Source organism: Protopterus annectens, chromosome 11.part0 (assembly GCF_019279795.1).
Source record: "Protopterus annectens isolate FY-2018-M chromosome 11.part0, PAN1.0, whole genome shotgun sequence".
Classification (NCBI taxonomy): Eukaryota; Metazoa; Chordata; order Ceratodontiformes; family Protopteridae; genus Protopterus; species Protopterus annectens.
Window position 1 is genome coordinate 1,271,761,924 of NC_056745.1, and position 20,226 is coordinate 1,271,782,149.

Sequence of the window (20,226 nt, forward strand, 5' to 3'; positions counted from 1 at the left end):
AATTTGAAAAGTACAAAGCTACTGTTCTGTTGGCCATGATTTATGACTAGAAGCATTTTTCTAGCTATTTGCTCAGGCATTAATTTCTCAAAAGGAATAAAAAATACTGATGTTCAGAGAAGCAATTACAATAACACTTTTTGTTTCATATGAGATGTTCTTTCTGGCTTTTAAATCTATGTATTTTGCTGTTCTAGGCTTCAGAGTAACATATGTAAGCTGAACACACCAGGACAACATTTTGAAACTTTTATAACAGGACAGTGGTCTAGGTTATTGCCTCCAGTTTTCCATCTGCATAGACATTACATAATGTCAAATCTGTTCAGGATAATGCTGGTTTTCTATCTAGGCCAAGCTTGCTTTTCCATCTGTTATGCTACCTCCTGTACAGTAATTCATGAAGTCTGCCTAAACCCTACTGAGAAGATTATGAATCTAGCAAGGTATTCAGGCTGCAAAAGTAGCATGCAGTTTAAAGTGCTTTAGGACTTATACTACCCCAGCCTGATAGCACAGAGTTTAAGGTACAGGATTTCCAACTAGTAGACCTGAGTCTGAAACCTGGTTGGGGCACAGTTGGATAACAGCAGTAGTATCTGTGCAGAAGAAAGGCCTGGCAATCTACCTCAGTAATATGTACCACAAAAGTCCTCTGCGATCTACCTATGGAGTCATCATTGGTCAGTTTTGACTCAGGGACAGTTGCTTGCTTTTGGATTTATACTGCAGGTTTTTTTTCTTTTAAATGAAAACATTTTGAATTGCTTAGACCTTGCAATGATGTAGGGTTTCTGAGTTACACATCATTATGGTGTAAAGATATTTTTTATGTTTTTAAGTTAGTACCACTTAATAAGATGCAAAACAAAATGCAAATAATAAACCAAAAGTAATCAGATGATATGTAAAGGCTTAAAATCAGCCCCCACACAGAGTTACATAAGTCCTTGAAGATGAACATTTTGCTATGCTTTATATTTCAAAAGACATTATGGAATAATTTTACCTCCACATAAAAGCTTATGGCAATGACTTTTTATGTTTTTTACCCTAATAAAAATCTAAATTTCTTTGTAAAGCCACACTATTCAGCTGTATTTGAATGATGTGTTGTTTTACACTCAGGTACACACACATGCATCTGCTTTGATCCTTTCATTGCCAGCATTATACTTGGGTAAGCAGAGTTTATATTTACATTGCTGAATACCTTTTTAATATCAACAGTAACCATATGTTTCAGTTCATGATGAATTGTCACAACTGATGATGGTGACGATGCACTTTGAATATTTTCTTTAGCTGACATCACTGACAGTTCTGATGGATGTTCTGATCCCGAGACACCTCTGAAAATGCATCTTGTGACATCCATGTGAACATGTCTTCGCCAACATCTCTAGATTCTTCTTCCACTTATATGTATTTTGAGAAATGTTATTTTGCATCATGCAGTCACCTTCAGACATATTTATCTTAAACGAATATGTCATCTTTCCTAACAGCACATTTGCAGTAGTTCAAACAACAAATGACTGTAGCTATTCACATATCTTCATAACAGATGCTTCTGGTTGCTTACTTTTGGAACTTTGGTGAATTATTGTTCTAGACTAGTGTATGTTTGTTATGGTAAAATCTTTATCTTGACTCCTTTTGTGGTAACAACTCTTGAACCTGATGTCAGTCTTCTGGAGACAACAAAGAAGTAATATAGGAATTTAATCTCTGACCTATATGTAGCTGAGCACTGAAATAGACCCAACACCTTGTAGATGAGTATTTCTGTATTCAAATATTACTAATTCAGAAACTACATGAGAGTTAGTGCTAATGCTCTGTAACTTTTTCACTGAATGCTTTTACAGCCTCTTTACTGCTGCACTCAGTCTTATATTAATAACTTCAAGTTAACCTGGATTCATGGTCTTATAATTCACGGAACACAGAACCAGAAGTATTTTAATAAAAAAATTAAAGCTAACTTTAATTAAAAGTTTCTTCTAGTGCCCTAGCAATAATGCCTTCAAGGAAGTAATAAACACTGCAAAGACATGCAGGTATAGTCAATAAAGCTTACATGGTCATTTGTTTTACCATGTGAACATTGTGGGGCAATAAAGGAACATTTTTGATTCAGTAAGCACTGTACAGAGGCACACACCCTTGCGCAAACAAGGTAGACACCGTGGCATGCTAATTACAACATAACCAGCTGAATTACATGCTAATCAACCAATCTTAACACTGTGGAGCTATTCAATAAGCTATACAGCATCCGTGTAGACTTTGTGCTGGTTTATTGTGTGTATTCCAAAACTTTTGGAATTCAGCTATGGAAAGCAGTCTATATTGACAGAACCATGTCAACTGCTGCATTTACAAGGTAAGTCTTAAACCTGGAGTGTATTGTGTAGTGATAGGAATGAGTGACATGACTTAGTGTCACACTAATAGTGCAACATAACCTTGTTTGTGTTATAACAGTAGCCCACCTTTGCTCCCCTCCCAAAAGAAGAGTCTGTCCATGTGTGTGCTATAACAGTGACTCACCTATGCTCCTCCCAAAAAAAGAACAGGAAAATGACATAAATGAAATGCTAAAAGTTCTATCAAAGGAACTGTCTCTGCAACATTTGTACATATTTATCACACAGTATTCCATTTTCATGTATTGCAGTCATGTATACCTCTGAAATGGCTTGTTAAACATGTCCATCCCATCGATACACTTCTAACTAATGCATAGAGATAAAAGTCCATGCTTAAGATATTTCTTAAATACATTCCAGCATATGCAGAATGTAGGTGACAACATGGAAGCATACCTTCTGAAGTGCAGTACTTCTCTGTACAGATATATCCTGAAGAAATTGTATGTGCAGTCTTTCCCACATACACAAGTGTCCCCACCATCTGTTTGCCTACATGGTTGCTTTTATGCTATAGATTTAGGGCTGTTAGATAGGTGAAGATGCAAATGAGGTGTGAACTCATTAGAATTGCTGAATCCAAAAAAATGGGATCCATGTAGGGATATAAATATAGTGCGGGCACTCCATCAATGTTTTGTTATAATGGATTGCAGCTGTGATGGATCAGTGACTGGGGCATGGAAACCACAACAGCACTGCCTTACTTCCAGTGGGTGTCTCAGGTCAGCTCTACAAATTGTTAGATGTAAGTTTGAAAATGTAAGTAAGTACACACAAGCCACAGGTTGTGTTCCTTCATATACACCTTGCCCTTCAGTTTTTGGCAACTGCATATGATATTATTTCCATTTAATATCCTCACACATTTTAAGGCAATGATATAGAATAGTTTACACACTGTGTGTCTCAGATTATTTCTTATATCCATGAATAATGTCCAAACACAAGAAATGTAAGACAGAGCTGTATATTTGCAAGCAATAATCATGGCAGGTTATGTGATCACTAGATGCACTACATCCAAGAGTACTAAATGTACAAATAATACTTGTATGTTTTGATATCGCTGTAGATGCTGTTGCAGTTGGTTGTATGCATATTGAGTTAAGTTTTTTGCTGCACATGTGTTTGTGTGGCCAAGAGGGATAAGGCACCCAGCCTGTATTCTGAAGGCACAGTGGAGTGAGAGTTCAAATCCAGATCTATGCAGTAATATCTCATGCATATTAACTCATTACATCTGAGTGACTTCTCCTTTTGCATCTGCAGTTAACTCCTACTGACACCCTGGGCATCAAATATTACTTGTTCACATTTGCATCAGTAATTCCAAAACCATGCTATGTACAAAGTTTTAAAACATTTAAATCTTAAAGCTTACACAATAGTAAACTCAACTGCATTAATATTTGACCTCTGTCTAGTGCAGGTAAATAGATATTAACTGTTGTTTTTATTATATTAATTTATATAGATATCATTTTTACATTTTTCTAAATATCTCAACAACTAGGTAACACAAACAGAACTCCTTAGTCTCAAATGCAAGCTCTCATGTAGATGAATAAAATGTTGTTGACAGTATGCGTGTAGCTTGAGTGGTTGCTGAGATATTTTAAGTTGTTTGCAAAATATTACAAATGTGTTTACTGTGACGTATAAAATTTGGTTTAAGACCTAGAACCTAAAGAATACTGCCACTATAAAAATAGTTTGTGCTGAAGAGTTTGCCATTTCAAAAGATATGAACATTTGTTTGAAATTTGAGTACATAATTTAATTCTGTCAAAAAGTTTAGGCTCTGCCCATTGGAACCTAAGAGTGCAAACTTATTGAGCTCCATTGGAGTGAAAGCGTTAACATTTTCTAGTGTGCACGTCATGGGTTGCTTTTCCGTATTTCAACTACCACACCCCTTCCTCTCTCTCTCGCTTTTTTTTTTTTTTTTTTTTTTAATTTGCAAGTGTTTGCAAGATGCGCCACTTAGAACAAACATAGGAAACAGCAAAAAATGAATAGCAGGTTTGGCTGCGCTTATCCAGTTGGCATAAAGTGCAGTGGTATACAAACTGGCCCACCCAGGAAGCAGACAGGACCCAGGCAGCCAAAAATAGAAACTGGATGTTTACAGTTAATATAATTGGGCCTTGACAAACCTGCTAAGTGACATTTTATTTATTTATTGAACATTTGTTTAACAGGAAAGTCCAACTTGGAACAAAGCCATTTTTCAGCGGAGGCCTAGAGAGAAATACTCCAGATGCATGTCTTTGTAACATGAGAGGAAACTGGAGTACCTAGAGGAACCCCAAATGAACACAGGAGGGCACGCAGACTCCGCAAGGAAGGCACCCCAGCCAAGAATCAAACTGGAGAACCTCTTGCTGTGAGGTGATAACTCTAAGGCTGCATCACCTTGCCATCCAACATGGTGTTGTGGTTAACAGAGAGACCTTCAGAATGATTAGTAAAATAGGGAATGTCATGTAATTAAGCCTGTGGTAGCAGGTGTAAGTGGAGGGCTGGAGTACAAATGCTCCTGGGTTCAATTACAGGGTGTGCAACCTTTGTTTTACTGTTGTCACATTGCAGTTTGTAGCAATGAAATGCAACGGAGATAAGTGTTTACTCAACCCTTTTGTGGCAAAAGGTGTAAGTGTAGAACTTCCATAGACATGGTCCTGGATTTAAACACAGAACATTTCATGCACTTTTACATTTGCTCCACTTCCCATTATGTATTAACAATTGTTATGAAATGTATGACTGTGGGTATATTGCGTACTGTATTCCTCTAAGTTTATTTCTGCTATCTGGATTGGCATGGCCTTCACATTTGCCTAACTCACATACACAACTGCCTTTACATCCAATAACCCACATAATTGCATCTGTAATTATATAATTTCTCATTGCTTGCCACTATTGTGCACCATTTACCATCACACAAACATGGTGATCAGACGTGTGCACTGACAAGCACCATGGTTGAGTGATGGTAAGTGGTGTGAAACATTTTCAGTGTACTCACTCCCAGTAAATGTGATAACTGGAACTACTGGGAAACCATCAATTTCCATTGCTGTTGATCCATGGTGGACATGGCAGTCTTCGTGGAGAGGGTGTGACATTTAAGGCACAGAACTGGAGTGTAAAGGAGTCCAACATTTTTATTGGGCTCCTAGTTAAACACCACAGTCCCAGACTGTTGCAGGGGGACTATTCTGGCTCCCAGCATAAATCTGAAGCTTTGGATAGTCTGGCCTGGGCTCTATCCAATGCCACCAGTATCCTGCACACTGGTGACCAATGTATGCATCACATTAGTGACCTACATCGGAGGGAGAGGGATACCCTCAATGCTTGGATTGAGGAATTTAGGACTGTGGATATCCCACAGATGTGTAAGTATCAGCTATAGAGATTGCTTGTAAAACTTTTAAAAGCTGAATATAGGCAAGACTGGTAATCATAATGGCATTCTGTTCTGTTCTATTTTTCCACAGCTGTCATGGAAAGGGAAGTTAATGCAAGAACCCGTGGGGCTAAATTGGTGAGGATGAGGGAAGCATGTGGTATGTATGTAGCAGAAGAGTAGTGTCATTGTAGCATTAAAAGTTAAAGATTTTTTTTTGGTATTTTATAGAGTTGTCTCAAATTAAGCATGCATATCTCAACTGTAAAAGCACGTATGCATGCATTATTCTGTAGAACAAACCAAGAGCACAATATTAGACTTTAGTCAGAGCTTGTGTGTTCAAATACCACACTTAACAACTATACAATACTGTTAATTCTTCAATGTGTAACTTAAAGGTTTAAAGTAAAAGTTCTATACCAGTGACCCACAAGCCTTGCTGTAAACTGTAATCTGTATAACTGGAGCATACATATGTACAATATATGCACATGTCAAAGAGTACTTGCTGCATTTGTAGTATAGTGTGCATGTGTTAGGAGCTGGTAGTCTTAAATGTATCTAGTAGGAGGTGGTAGCCTTAGGAAAAAAGTTTAACATAATAGAGCTGTGGATGAGGGTAAGGTGGTCCACACAGCCTATCTGGACCTTGCCAAGGCCTTCGACACCATCCCCCACTCTGGAATCATAGATAAACTTACTAAACTGGGCTTAAATCCCTACGTCATTCTATGTGTTGCCAACTGGCTTACTGACAGAACCCAGACTGTAAAAGTAGCTGTTTCCAAACCCAGCTCCAGACAAGTGACAAGTGGAGTACCTCAGGGTTCAGTCCTGGGACCGCTCTTGTTTGGCATCTACTTCTCTTTTTTTTTTTTAAACATGTTTATTAGTTTTAACATACAAAATAAATATTATAACAATCTTATACAAGCAGTTAACATATAAACAATTATAACATTTGATAAAACAACTAAGGTATTTACAAAGACATCCACTGTAAGTCAAATCAATTAATTAAACTGTAACATCTTACTAATGAAACTAAGACTGTTTTAACAAGTTTTGTAAGGTATCCCATATATTATAGTAAGATGTTTTCCTAATGGTTCTTGACTTTATTGTCATTAGTTCCATATGACACACTTCAATCATAACATTTTTAAATTCATTAAATGAAGGAGGAGTATCTGAAATCCAGTTTCTGGTTATTATCTTTCTAGCCACAGCTAGAATTGACCATAATAAAGGAAGTTTAACTTTTTTAACACATTTAGGAACAGGGGTGTTAAATAATATAAGTGATTTAGAGACTATGAATTATCTGTAAAAAGAGCCTGCAAAAAATCATTGATTAACATCCAATATTCCTTCAGTTTTATACAATCGTAAAACATATGTGCCCAATCAGCATTTATTTCTACAGCACATCTCTTACATATGTTGTCTTTATTATTTATTTTATTCATCATTAAGGGTGTATAGAAAGATCTATGTAAAAATTTCCAGGTAAAAAGTCTCCAACTAATAGAAGTAGTTTTATAAGCAGATTCCAATATATATTGTTTATCGTGTTGTTTTGGAGATTCTCCATTAATGGAGGTGAAATAATTCCAGTAATTATCTGAACTATAATAGGTTTCATCTCTAATAATTTTATGTATGTGTGAGAGCTTACCTTTATCAGAAACCCTATGTTGTAAATTTAATATCAAGTAGTCAATCAGAATTGGGACAGATTATTTAACTGTTAAAGACATTAAATCAAGTTTATTAATACGATGTTGTCTAAGAGTCTGAATCTCTAACCAACATGTTTCTCTCAAATCAAATACTTGCTTTAAGAAGTCTAAATTTTTAACTTTATTGTCAGTCAGCATTTGATACCAATACTTTAAATTATTCTCTGTGACTAGAAGAATTATTTCAGAGGTGAATGATAAAAGAATACCTTGTGTATACATTATAGGAAATAAGATAAAATTCCATTCCTTATACTTAGGATGTATATATATATAAAATTATGATATCTAATAATAATATTTAATGGGTAACTAGCTATATATTTTGGTGTAATAGATGAGGTACAAAACTCTTTTAGTAACCATAACATGGGATTGTTTATAATAGTATTTTTGTGGGTTAACGATATTTTTGTGAAGTGCATACTAATTAATTCCCAGTATTCCTTCCATTTTGCAACATATAACTGATCTATTAGCAATGTTATAACTTTTATAATAGAAGAGATAGCATATAAATTAAAGTCTGGAAATGATATGCCCCCTTGAGACCAACTATTAGTATGTTTCTTTAATGCAATCCTAGGTCTATTAGGAGCCCATAAGAAATTTAACATTTGTGAATTCAATTTCTTAATTATTATTTTTGTAGGTGGGAGCATTATTGATTGTATTATGTATAATATCTTCGGGAATATTATCATTTTAATAATTGTGAGTCTTTCTTCCATGGTAAAAAACATATTGTTCCAGCTATTGAAATGATTTTGTATATTATGAAGACAATTACTATAATTATTATTTATAATAGATTTAATATCTTTAGTTAATATTATGCCTAAATAAGTTATTTGACCTGAATTGGGTATGTATTTGAGAAAATCATTAGTGAGAACATTTTTCCCTAAGTATATAGATAATATTTTAGTTTTTTCTTCATTAAATATCAAACCAGAAATATTCTTGAAATCTGTCATCTTGTCAAATAATGACCACGTAGAAGAATTTGTTCCTGCTGATGTAATTAGAACATCATCTGCAAAAAGTTGGATTTTAGATATTGTATTTTCATCTATATCAAATCCTTCTATATCATTGCTGTTTCTAATCAAATTAGCCCAAGGCTCCATTATTAAAGTAAATAATAATGGTGAAAGTGGACACCCTTGTTTTGTACCTTTTAATATAGGTATTTTTTGTGAGACATATGTTCCTATTTTAATGTAAGCCAATGCTCCTTTATATAGATGTTCAATTAAATTCACAAATGTATCAGAGAAATTTGTACACTTCAATAAGATAAACAAATAGTCCCAACTTACTGAGTCAAATGCTGAACTTATATCAAGGCTGATGAGTGTCAAATCTTTCTTTTTTCTGTTTGCATAATCAATCAGGGTTAAAGTTCTCCTTATATTATCAAAAGTATTTCTATTTATAATAAAGCCAGTCTGATCTATATCTATTATACTTGGTATGATTGTCTTTAATCTGTCAGCAAATATATTCATCAACATTTTATAGTCAACATTAAGTAATGAAATAGGTCTATATGAAGTGCATCTAGTTGGATCTTTATTAGGTTTAAAAATTGGCGAAATAAATGTGTATTGCCAGGATGGGGGAATTAATAACTCATTTTGAGCTGAGATGAAAACCTTATGTATTAATGAGTAGGTGCTCTTAGGAAGGATTTTATAGATCTCAGGAATAATACCATCATTACCTGGTGCTTTGTTTGATTTAAGTTTATTTATTTGTGTAATAACCTCTGTATATGAAATATTTTTATCTATTAATTTAGTCTGTTGTTTATTAAGTTTTTTGTTCATGTTTGTAATTATAAAGTTCTTTATTTTATCTTTAGAATCCATATTGATGTTATTATGATTAATGTTGTGAAAGTGATTTCTAAATTCATCTAATATTTCTGGTAAACTAGAGACATTCTTCTTTTTCTTTGGAGAGAAAATTTCTTTGATGTGATTTTGTTTATTCAGCCTTTTTGTTTTATTTTTAAGTTTATGTAAGTATTTGGGACTTATTGAGTAAGATAAAAATTTATATTTCTCTAATGTTATTTTGACTTTGTGACTTAAAATTTCTTTGTATTTCTCATTTAATTTATTTATTTCCTCAATGACTTTTTTGTCCATAATATTTTCCTTATTATTATGTTTATATGAGTCTAATTTGTTTTGAATGTCTAATAATTCCTTGTCCCAAGATTTCCTTTTATTATTATACCATCTGATACTTTGTCCATATAAATAAGATTTTAGGGCATCCCAAATGTAAATAATGGAAACATCAGGTGTAGTGTTTAAGTCTAGGAAATGTTGTACCTCTGTAAGCAAATAATCTTTATAATCTTTTAGTTGAGTTAGGTATGCTGGTATTATTTTGATCTGAACATTATAAGTAATATTTACCATGAATTCAAAGACAATTGAATTATGATCTGATATAGGGCATGAAATGATCTTAGAATTAATTAGGTCTGTTACCAGTTGGTTAGAAATAAAGACTCTATCTATTCTTGAATAAGTTTTATGTCTATTAGAAAAAAATGTATATGGTAATGATTTAGAATCTATCTGATTATTAATATCATTCAAGTGATATAAATTAATGAAATCCTTTAAGTGTTTTGCATTGGATGAGATTTTCCTTTTCCCTATAGTAGTAGTATCCTTTTCATGTAAGATACAGTTAAAATCTCCTGCTAAAATAATATCTCCTTTAGAAAGTGATATAATCTTATTGAGATGGTGTTTCACTGTATTAGTGCCAATTCCTGGTATCCAGTATACATTAATCAATGTATATATTTTCCCATTAATCTGTATTGTAACCAGGCAGAACATTCCTTTATCATCTTTATATGACTTCATAGTTTTAGGTATGGGCATATTTTTGTTCCATAAGATAGCCACTCCTCTTTTTATCTGTGTGTGTTCTGAGCTAACCAAGACTGTATATTTATTAGTGACTAATTTGTCTATATCTTTTTTCAGAATATGTGTTTCCTGAAGGAATATTAAGTTGGCTTTATGCAGATTAATATATCTTATTAAACTTGCCCTTTTACATGGGTTATTCAATCCATTAATGTTTAAAGAAATTCCTTTTAAAGTAACCATTTAATTTTTATAGACATATAGAACTTATAATCAGAATAACAATTACTAAAGTAAGTATTATTATGTCTCCTCCTTTAGGTGTTCTATTAATTATAGCTGTATTTAATGAAAATCTTATAGAATTTTGTGAAATTTTTACTTTTACTTGTAGTGACAATGAGTTTATAAAATGTGATGTGGATGTCAAAACTATATACACATAACAATAATCAGGTGAAAATATTGTTTGGATTAAACAATGCATCCAGCCTGGAGTTAAAAATTCCAACTTTGAGTAGCAAATACCACTCAAGTTATCCCCCTATCCTAAGCAGCAGTACTCCAGCTGCCACCAAATTAATTAAATACTATTATTAACTAAAGTTAACCTCATTTATTTTAATTATCTATTTTAACAAGACTTAAACAATTTATATAACAGCTTCGTATGGTCATATAAAACTTTTATAATCAACTTAATAATGCTATGTACATCTATTCTATATAATGAATTCATTATCATAATAGCATTCTAACAATCTTGAAAGTGGGAGCAGAGAAGAGAGGGAAAGAAAGAAAAAAAAAAAAAAAAGGGAATACCCATTTGACAGTTTAATAAAATTTGTAATGATAGGCTCTTATTATATGTTTATGCTCATTTGAATTCAATAACATTTGTTATCTCAGGCTATTATGACTCAAACATTAATTACTTACATTAGAATATTCCCATTTTCTGCCATAACAGTACTGTTAGTAGCTTTAAAACTTTAAACTACATACACTAGAAGCTTCCTTCTCTTACTTATTCTCACCATTTAAATAAAAATTAATATTCTCAGTATATAAGTTAAAAGAACACACTACAAAACAATAATGATTCCTAGTTATGCATAAATCATTGTGATGAAAGCCAGCTATATCTTATATATCTGCACTGCAGCTTTAAAATATATCACATGACATTTTCTTCTGTAATAGAATCATAATAATGCACATACTTGTTTATGTTTGTTGTAATAAATGCATTATAATATTGTATATCATTAAATCATAAGCATCCATATACATTAAAGTGCAGCAACTATATAAACTTTCAGAGTCATATATGCTTGAGTTTTAGCTTCTATGCATTCTAAATTATCTCATTTGTTTACTATGGCATATTAAGCCATTTAAACTCATTATAACTTTTACATTTTATAAGTTACATCTTAAATAAGTAAATTATTATAAAGAAAAACTCACATTTTGTTGTCATAAAGTTCATTTTTCATCATAATACCGCATTTACAGCAGTTCTACTTCCTGAAACAGTTTACTTCTTGAATTTGCGATGAGTCTGTGTGAAATCAAGCATCTACTTCTCTGAAGTACAGGTCAACACTAAGGGACTCTGGCTATCAAAGTTCACAGATGACTGCAAACTGGAAGCCATTATTCATCCCCAAATGATGTGGATATTCTACAAAAGGGTCTTACAGAAACAGACGCATGTTGCCAGAGCCATGGGCTCAAGCATAATGCCAAGAAATGTATAGTTATCCCCTTAGTGAAAAAACATGTACCCATGAATTGCCACATAAGTGGCAGTACACTAAACACCGAAAGTGTGATGAGAGACTTGGGGACAAAGGGGGACAGTGGTCTCACCTTCGATAAGCATATCGCCACAACAGTCAGGAAATACTTCTATGTGGCACACTTCATCACTAAGGGGTTTTTATCCAGAAAAAAGGAGATCATTGTCCCACTGTACTCATCCCTCATTAGACCCATTCTCGAGTACAATGCCCCATTTGGTATGTACCTCACAAGACATCTGCAACAGCTGGAAAGGCCGCAGAAATACCTCACTAAAAGAATCACGGGCCTAAAGCAGATGCCCTATCCTGACTGTCTAAAAAACTCCAGCTATACTCTGTGGCATATTGTCTACTTAGAGGCAATCTCTGCTTAACATACAAGGCCATGTCAAACCCTGAGCTGTTGGACATGCTCCACTTAAAGAAATCCCAATCCCTCAGAGCCACACGCTCCAGGGATCTAAACCTTGTCATCACAATGAACAAAACATGCTGGAGGGATAGGTTCCTGACCCAGAGACTCCCCATACTCTGGAATAGACTGTCCATACATGTCAAGCAGAGTGCCTCCTTTGCCCTCTTCAAAAGGAATCTTGACGATTGGATGGGAGATAGGAAATTCACCCCGGGGATCACGTCAGTCACCCTGCTAGACAGGGGTCCAGGGAAGTAAATTGTGTGGAAAGAAATATCCAGGGAATTGTTATGGCTAGGCTTGTATAGACCCTAAGGCTGATAGCCTAGTACCACCCTATGAACCTATAAACAATTGTATTAATGCACTGTATGTTACATATAAAGGTACTAATCTTATCTCATTTTTGTCTCTAACCCCAACCCTTATTTCCCTTTTTTTATTTTTTTATTTTATTTATTTATTTATTTTTTTGTTTATTTTATTGCATGCCATCAATGGTCCATGTCATCCATTTGTACCACATCACAAAATGCTCCGCAGCACAGCTGGGTAGGTCTGCTCCAGAGGATCCATCTGCCCCCACTCCACCAGTCTCATCACCATTGCCCAGCATGTCTGGGAGCCAACCTGACAGCACCATCTCTGTTGCCCCTCCACTACCTACCCCCTTGGGTAGTCCTGCTCTGAAGGCTAATCCAGTGGTTCCTTCCAGTAGCAGTGGCAGAGGTCATGAGCTTATTACTGACACCAAGTTGATAGGGATAGTGCATAAGGTTGTCTGCTTCACTGTTGGTACATGCCTATGGCAGATGGAGAGGCTGCTCTGCCTCATTATACATCATATCAGGAGGAGGAGAAGGAGACATCAAGCACTCTAGTCAGTTGCAGAGTGAGGTGACAGTAATGACTGTCCTGTGGGTGAAGACTCAGTTCTCTCTGTCATCCAGCTTGATGACCATGGTTTTGCATGTCCCCAATCTCACCCCAACCATGGTGTCCACAGACGTCTTGTGTCTATCACCATTCCTGTGTCATGTCTTATGTGTCTTGTCTGTCTACAACTGCTTCCTCACCTACCCAACTTAACAGACCCAGCAATACCTTCTTCCCTTTCCCAACATTCTTCTCTCTCATCCAAAGAAACAAGAAAACAAAACAAAATGGGCACCTGTCCCAGGAAAAAACAATATCATCCTATACATAGCACTCCATTTTGCACATGTGTTTCTTGATTTGGTCCAACTGGCTATACAACATGATTGTGTTATAGTCACCCCTCTCTGTGGAGGTGACAGTCCAAATTCAGCTAATATTCTGCATATATCATCAGTTTTTACTGCTGAAGAAATGGATAGCTATGGTTCTTTCCTACCTCCCTCCTGCACATTAATGTATTGTTTTCCATATACTCTTCCCCCGCTTGCTCCCCATTTCATCACTGTCCTATCTTCCCCATTTCTTTTCTTGAACGCATTATGTGTGATGGTGCACGTCATGCACCAAAGCACATCGATGATAATGCAAAAGTAAAAAGTATCAGATATAGTTGTATTCAAACTAAGTACCATCTGACCCCAAAAAAGGAATGTATTTCTGCATTAACTGCATTAACACATGCTGCCACAGAATCAGTTAAGTAGCAGGTATATTCCAGAGACTCGATACTAACTGTCAGGTTTTAGCTATGCTGGAGAAGCAATAGATCCCTTCAGTCTATGAGCTCTACATTGCATGGAGGTGCGCATTGAGCACCAATGGTGAGTAGCAGCAAACAGGTGCAGTTATTCCTCCACAGTGACACGTAACACCGCTGCTCTATGCCAACACACAGCAACACATCTCATATAAACAATTCATGTCATTGCATTTTCATCCTGTAATGAAAAGTATTTTAAAGTATGACATACACCTGTACTTGAACACTGTACCATCTGGTGCAAAAAAAGGAATGTACCAATGCATTAACATGTGCTGCCACAGGGTCAGTTAAGCAGCAGGTGTATTTCATAGAATTAGTACTAACTGTCAGACTTTAGCAATGTGGCTCATGTTTGCACACTGCTTAGCTATGTGCAAACATGTGTATATCTCATGAGTATACACTTTGCTTACTGCTGCACAAACCCACTGATTGCCATGCTATGGAAATGTATATATTATGATATATTACTGTTATTTCTGTCCATTTCCTTTGTATGACATGAACTTACATGTAGAAACATTACAAAATGAGGTCCCTATCTAACTATATGTAATATATTTAAAATACATCCATGTGTTGGCACCCCCAAACACTACATCCCTGGAGTCTCAATCCTTTTTCCATGCATACATATATCAACCACACTACAAAATGTATAAAATGTGTCCTATGCAATGCACATCAGTCTGGTAACATGCAGAACTACAGCTACTGGCTATGTGTAAAAAGCCTTATCTACAAGGCTAGTGCAGGAATCAGCATGGACCATAGCCAAAAGGACATAGGTGACCTTCAACACACTTGACCCTACACATTTTGACTTTGCCAAGTGTAGATCTTGATTATTGACCCTTGCAGACTTCTTGGATAATTACTTAAAATACCTGGATGAGGGATAACAGGACATCGCACCTATGTTGAGTTATTCAAAGCCTTTGACACTATCCCCCACTCATGTCTCATAGTGAAGATCTCCCATCTGGGAATTAGACCATACAGTACTATATGGATAGCCACCTGGCTCAATAACAGAACACACACTCTCAAAGTTGGAGACTGCACTTCCACCACTAGCCCACTCACCAGTGGAATACCACAAGGATCTGTACTAAGCCCTCAACTGTTTGGAAAATACTTCGTTGAAGCACAGGCAACAGTAGATGGGCTGTGATTAACTAAGTCTGCACATGACTGTTCACTGGACACACTGGTAACATATTACAGTAGGGGTTAACACAGAGTAATGATTGGTGCCAAACTCATGGACTGAATTTTAGAGCATACAATGATTCTTTGTCACCATTGTTAGTGATGTATCCCTACTAATTATGATATACATAGCACCCCCTAAGCTCAAACACAGTGTTGTGAGACTTGGGAACACATGTTGATAGCAATCTGCAGTTTCATCACTATGTGCCCATTGGGATGAGACACAAAGTCTGCATTGTGCACATCATACATATGGACATCATGTCCAAGACCAAGGTGGTCATACCTTAGCTGTACTCTAACCTTATCATGCCAATAATGGAGTAAAATGCCCACATCTCTGTACCTCACCAGACACCTGCAGCAAGTTGATAGAACACAAGTTTGTGCCTGGGAGACTCCTAAGCCTCCAAGCATGACATGGAAAGACTGACATACCTGTTACTCTACTTGGTATTATGCAGGCTGCTGAGAGGTGACCTATGGCTGCCCTGCAGAGAAGTCTCAGATCCTGTTCATCTGGAAATGTTAGGCATCTACAGTTAAAATGAGAGAAGAAGAATTTTGCACAGGGATCACAAACCTAGCCTGTGACATAAACAGAACATGCTGGGGAGACAGATATATCCCACAACAATTCATACTCCGCTGTAATAGGATCCCACTGCGTGTGAAACACTACTCCTCAATAACCCTGTTCAAGCATAACCTTGGCTACTGGTTGGGTGATTGTAAAGTCACCTGTGGCTGTGAGCAGGGCCAGTTGGTGCTGCTCATTAACTTGCTCTGCTAAAAACAACCATCCATCTGTGCTCAATAAGGGTACTTGTGTTGTTACATAGCTAGGCTTCTAAACACCATAGGGCCATTAGGCTAGTATGAACCTATGAAGCTATGTGCCTATGCAGGCCTCGCAACACAGCCTGCTGATGTCCTCTACTATAAGTTCACCTGCACTTTTGTGTAAATCAGACTTGTGCAGTGGCACTTGCATAACATACTGTGTTCTGTAGTCTGTGTACTTAGGTAGGAGTTTTGTTTTCACTGCAGTTGGTGTGTGTGGGTATGTGTGTGGGTGTGGGTGTGTGCGTGTGTGTGTGTGTGTGTGTGTGTGTGTGTGTGTGTGTGTGTGTGTGTGTGTGTGTGTGTGTCTAAACAGCAGAGCAGAAGTCTGTATCCCACAGTTACTGTTTCAATGCCATGCAATGACAGTATTTTGATACTTGCACCTGCCTACACATCTATGTAATTCAGGCCTCCCAAACTCTTGTCTCCCACATGGCCTGCTTATGCCATCTACTATAAGTTCACCTGCATTTCTGTGTACGTCAGACTTGTGCCATAGTGCTTGCATTAAGTACTGTGTTTTGTAGTCTGTGTATTTAGATAGGTAGGGGTTCTGTTCTCACTGCAGTGAACTTGGTGTGTGTGTGCCTAGACAGCAGAGCAGAGGTGTGTATCCCACAGTTACTGCTCCAGTACCAAGCAATGACAATATTTTGATAGTTGCACATGCCTACACATCCATGTCATGCAGGCCTCCCAAACTCTTGGCTCCTACATGGCCTGCTGATGCCATCTACTATAAGTTCACCTGCACTCCTGTATAATTCAGTCTTGTGTAGTGGTGCGTGCTTTAAGTACTGTGTTCTGTAGTCTGTGTACTTAGGTTGGGGTTCTATTTTCCACTGCAGTCAACTGTGTGTGTGTGTGTGTGTGTGTGTGTGTGTGTGTGTGTGTGTGTGTGTGTGTGTGTGTGTGTGTGTGTGTGTGTGTGTGTGTGTGTGTGTGTGTGTGTGTGTGTGTGTGTGTGTGTGTGTGTGTGCGTGTGCGTCTGTGTGTGTGTGTGTGCGTGTACGTGTGCGTGTGCGTGCGTGTGTGTGTGTGTGTGTTGCTGCTTGCCCTTAGAGAGAGCATTTTACACCACCATGTGGGGCACTGCTCTTTTCCTCAACAGACACTGCTGATGTCATCAGCTATAAAGTGCTGTCTGAAGCACTCCAATTTCTACTTGACTGTGGAACTTGCATAGACTACTGTGTTCTATAGTCAATGTAATTAGGTAGGGGTTCCATTTTCACTGCAGTCAACTGTGTGTGTTTATGTGTGAGCTGCTGCTTGACATTACAGGGAACATTTTACACCAGCATGTGGGACACTGGTATATTCTACTCAGCAGACACTGACAATGTCATCAGGTATATCACATTTTGGATATGCAGTACTCTCACCAGAACAGGGTCAGAGACTGACCTGGAAGCCAGGCAGAAGTCACCTCAGCCTATACCATAAAGATTACAGTGACATGGCTTTTAATTTATCCACATACCTCATGGCATGGTTTGTAGGCCCTGTGTTATCTTGCTGAGAAGGTCTGTTGTCTCTCCATCTGCTACATCTGTGTAGTGAGGTACATATACAAAAACAGCATTATACTATAATTAAGAATCCACTGCTTACCTTCACTACATGGGTGCAAATTAATTTTAAGAGATGTGGTACAAGTAAAAGGACGGTGTACTATGCCAGTATGATTACCGTAATTGTAACAATACTTTATTAAATTAAAATCTGCAGCTCTTTCTTCATTTCTATAATGCTTGAATTTGTGAAATAAAATCTTCATAGCTGTATAAGATCTAACTTTTTCAGTTTAGCATTTCTTTACACTATTGCATAAAAACTTGTTTAATGCATAACTTTGCCAGTTAGAAACTTTCTTCACTTATAATTCAGGGGTGGTCTATTTTTGCTGAACACAATTTGAACATTTGCTTTATCTTCACAGGTAGTGCCACTTTCTGAACATGTAGTAAAGAAATATTGTACGACCACTTGTTAGATGATAGTATATTTGTAATCAATGAACATTAGTAACAAGACTTCCATATATAATAACTCTGTCTGATGTCCATGGTAGGACACTTATTGTGCTTATAGGGCATTCTTCATGGGTAATTCACACCAGCATGTAGTGTTTTTTATCAGTTTGCTGTTGTCTAATGTGGGGACAACAGATAATGCCATGACAGATGTTTTTTCCTTCTTTAAGCATGTAAGTGTAGTCTCTGTTGTTTTCATCACAGAGTTTACCAGGATTAGTCCACCCATGAATTTTTTTATGAATGTTTAACCTTCTACGGCTTCTGACACTAGATCTAGTTATATCATGGTAGGTTGATGTTGGCCCCAGTGCCTTCTATTTTAGCTTCCTTAAACAAATATAATTAGTTATAACCTGGGCTTCAGGTGAGCATTCCTGTTTTAGTAAATGTTGCAAGTGTTTTATTGAAGTTGGAGGTTATATAATCATCTTTGTTTAATACAAAGGTCTGTTTGAATTCTAAACATAATTGATTTTCTGTAGAATTATTCTGTTCTGTTTGGCAGCCAGAGTCCTTGGTAAAGATTTCAGCTATTGTTTGCCCTGACAACAGTATCCCTTTGTGTGTACGCAGCTAGTGGCAAAACAATATTTAAAGGCTTTACCTGCTCTTTTTGTACTTGATGTATTTGTTATATTTATATTATCTGTGTCCTCTACCGCACTCTCTACTAAACAAGCCAAATAATATTAACCTTGCTAGTAGTGGGTCTCAAGTCTAATCCTTCCAATGCTTTTACATGAAAGACATTCAGATCAGTATGTACCACTGTCCTTTGAGATACTTCCTCTGATATTTCTAATTTATCGGTTTCCCTTCTAATAAGTGATATGTGACAATCAAGGTGCTCGCTGTCATTAAAATGGTGACAGTGCAGAGAGTTCATTTCTGAAACTTTCCTTAGATATTGTTATCATGCTATACATGAAACATTTAAATTCAAACAAAATACCCTGTTCCAAATGAAAGTTGGTACATAGCATTGTAAATCTCTTTGGAGACAAAGTATGTTATTTTTAAACTTTGATTGACATCTTTGCTAAATAAATGTATTTCCCATCAGAGGTTTGCTCACTGTTCTAATCTTGTTGATGTTTATCCAGTTAACTTCTTATTGTAGATGGTTAAAAACATATAATCAGTGCAACCTAATACATTAGCTTCACAATAACGTAGTTAGCAGCTTAGTGCTTCTTCTCCTTGTTAACTTCTAGGTTAATACTTACTGTATTCATTTAGCATGAATTTTACATGGGCATAGCAGTCATATTTTCAGCATCTCTGTGTCTGTTCCAAACTATGTTAAAGTTACTGAACAGGCAAAGCAGCTTATAAATGTTACTTGTAACAGAATCTCTCTCCAAAATTCCATTATAGCATGTTTTCACTATGCAATCTAAAGATGCAGTTGTATACTCATTTAAAGTGCATTTCCTAGCTCTGTGTCCCTAAGTCCACATCTATAAATTATTTCAGTTGCAAATAAAACTAACTCAGGCATACTGTAATGTTGTTGTTGTTGTGTCTTTCGGCTTTTCCCGGTTAGGGGTCGCCACAGCGGAACTCCGGTCTGCTAATGATTGGCAGTAGATTTTTACATGCCGACTTGCCGGGCCTGATGCACAACCTTCAATGAAGGAACGCCCATTCACGCAGGTCACCACACAGAAGACGCTCTAACTGAGAATCGAATGGAGCAATGT

General features: G+C 36.4%; 1 protein-coding gene across 1 annotated transcript in view; it reads left to right on the forward strand.

Annotated features, from left to right (window-relative positions):
- The window catches only part of CDH13 (cadherin 13), a 3,439,935-nt gene that overhangs the window by 3,191,851 nt on the left and 227,858 nt on the right, over positions 1-20,226 (forward strand). The window lies entirely within an intron of this gene.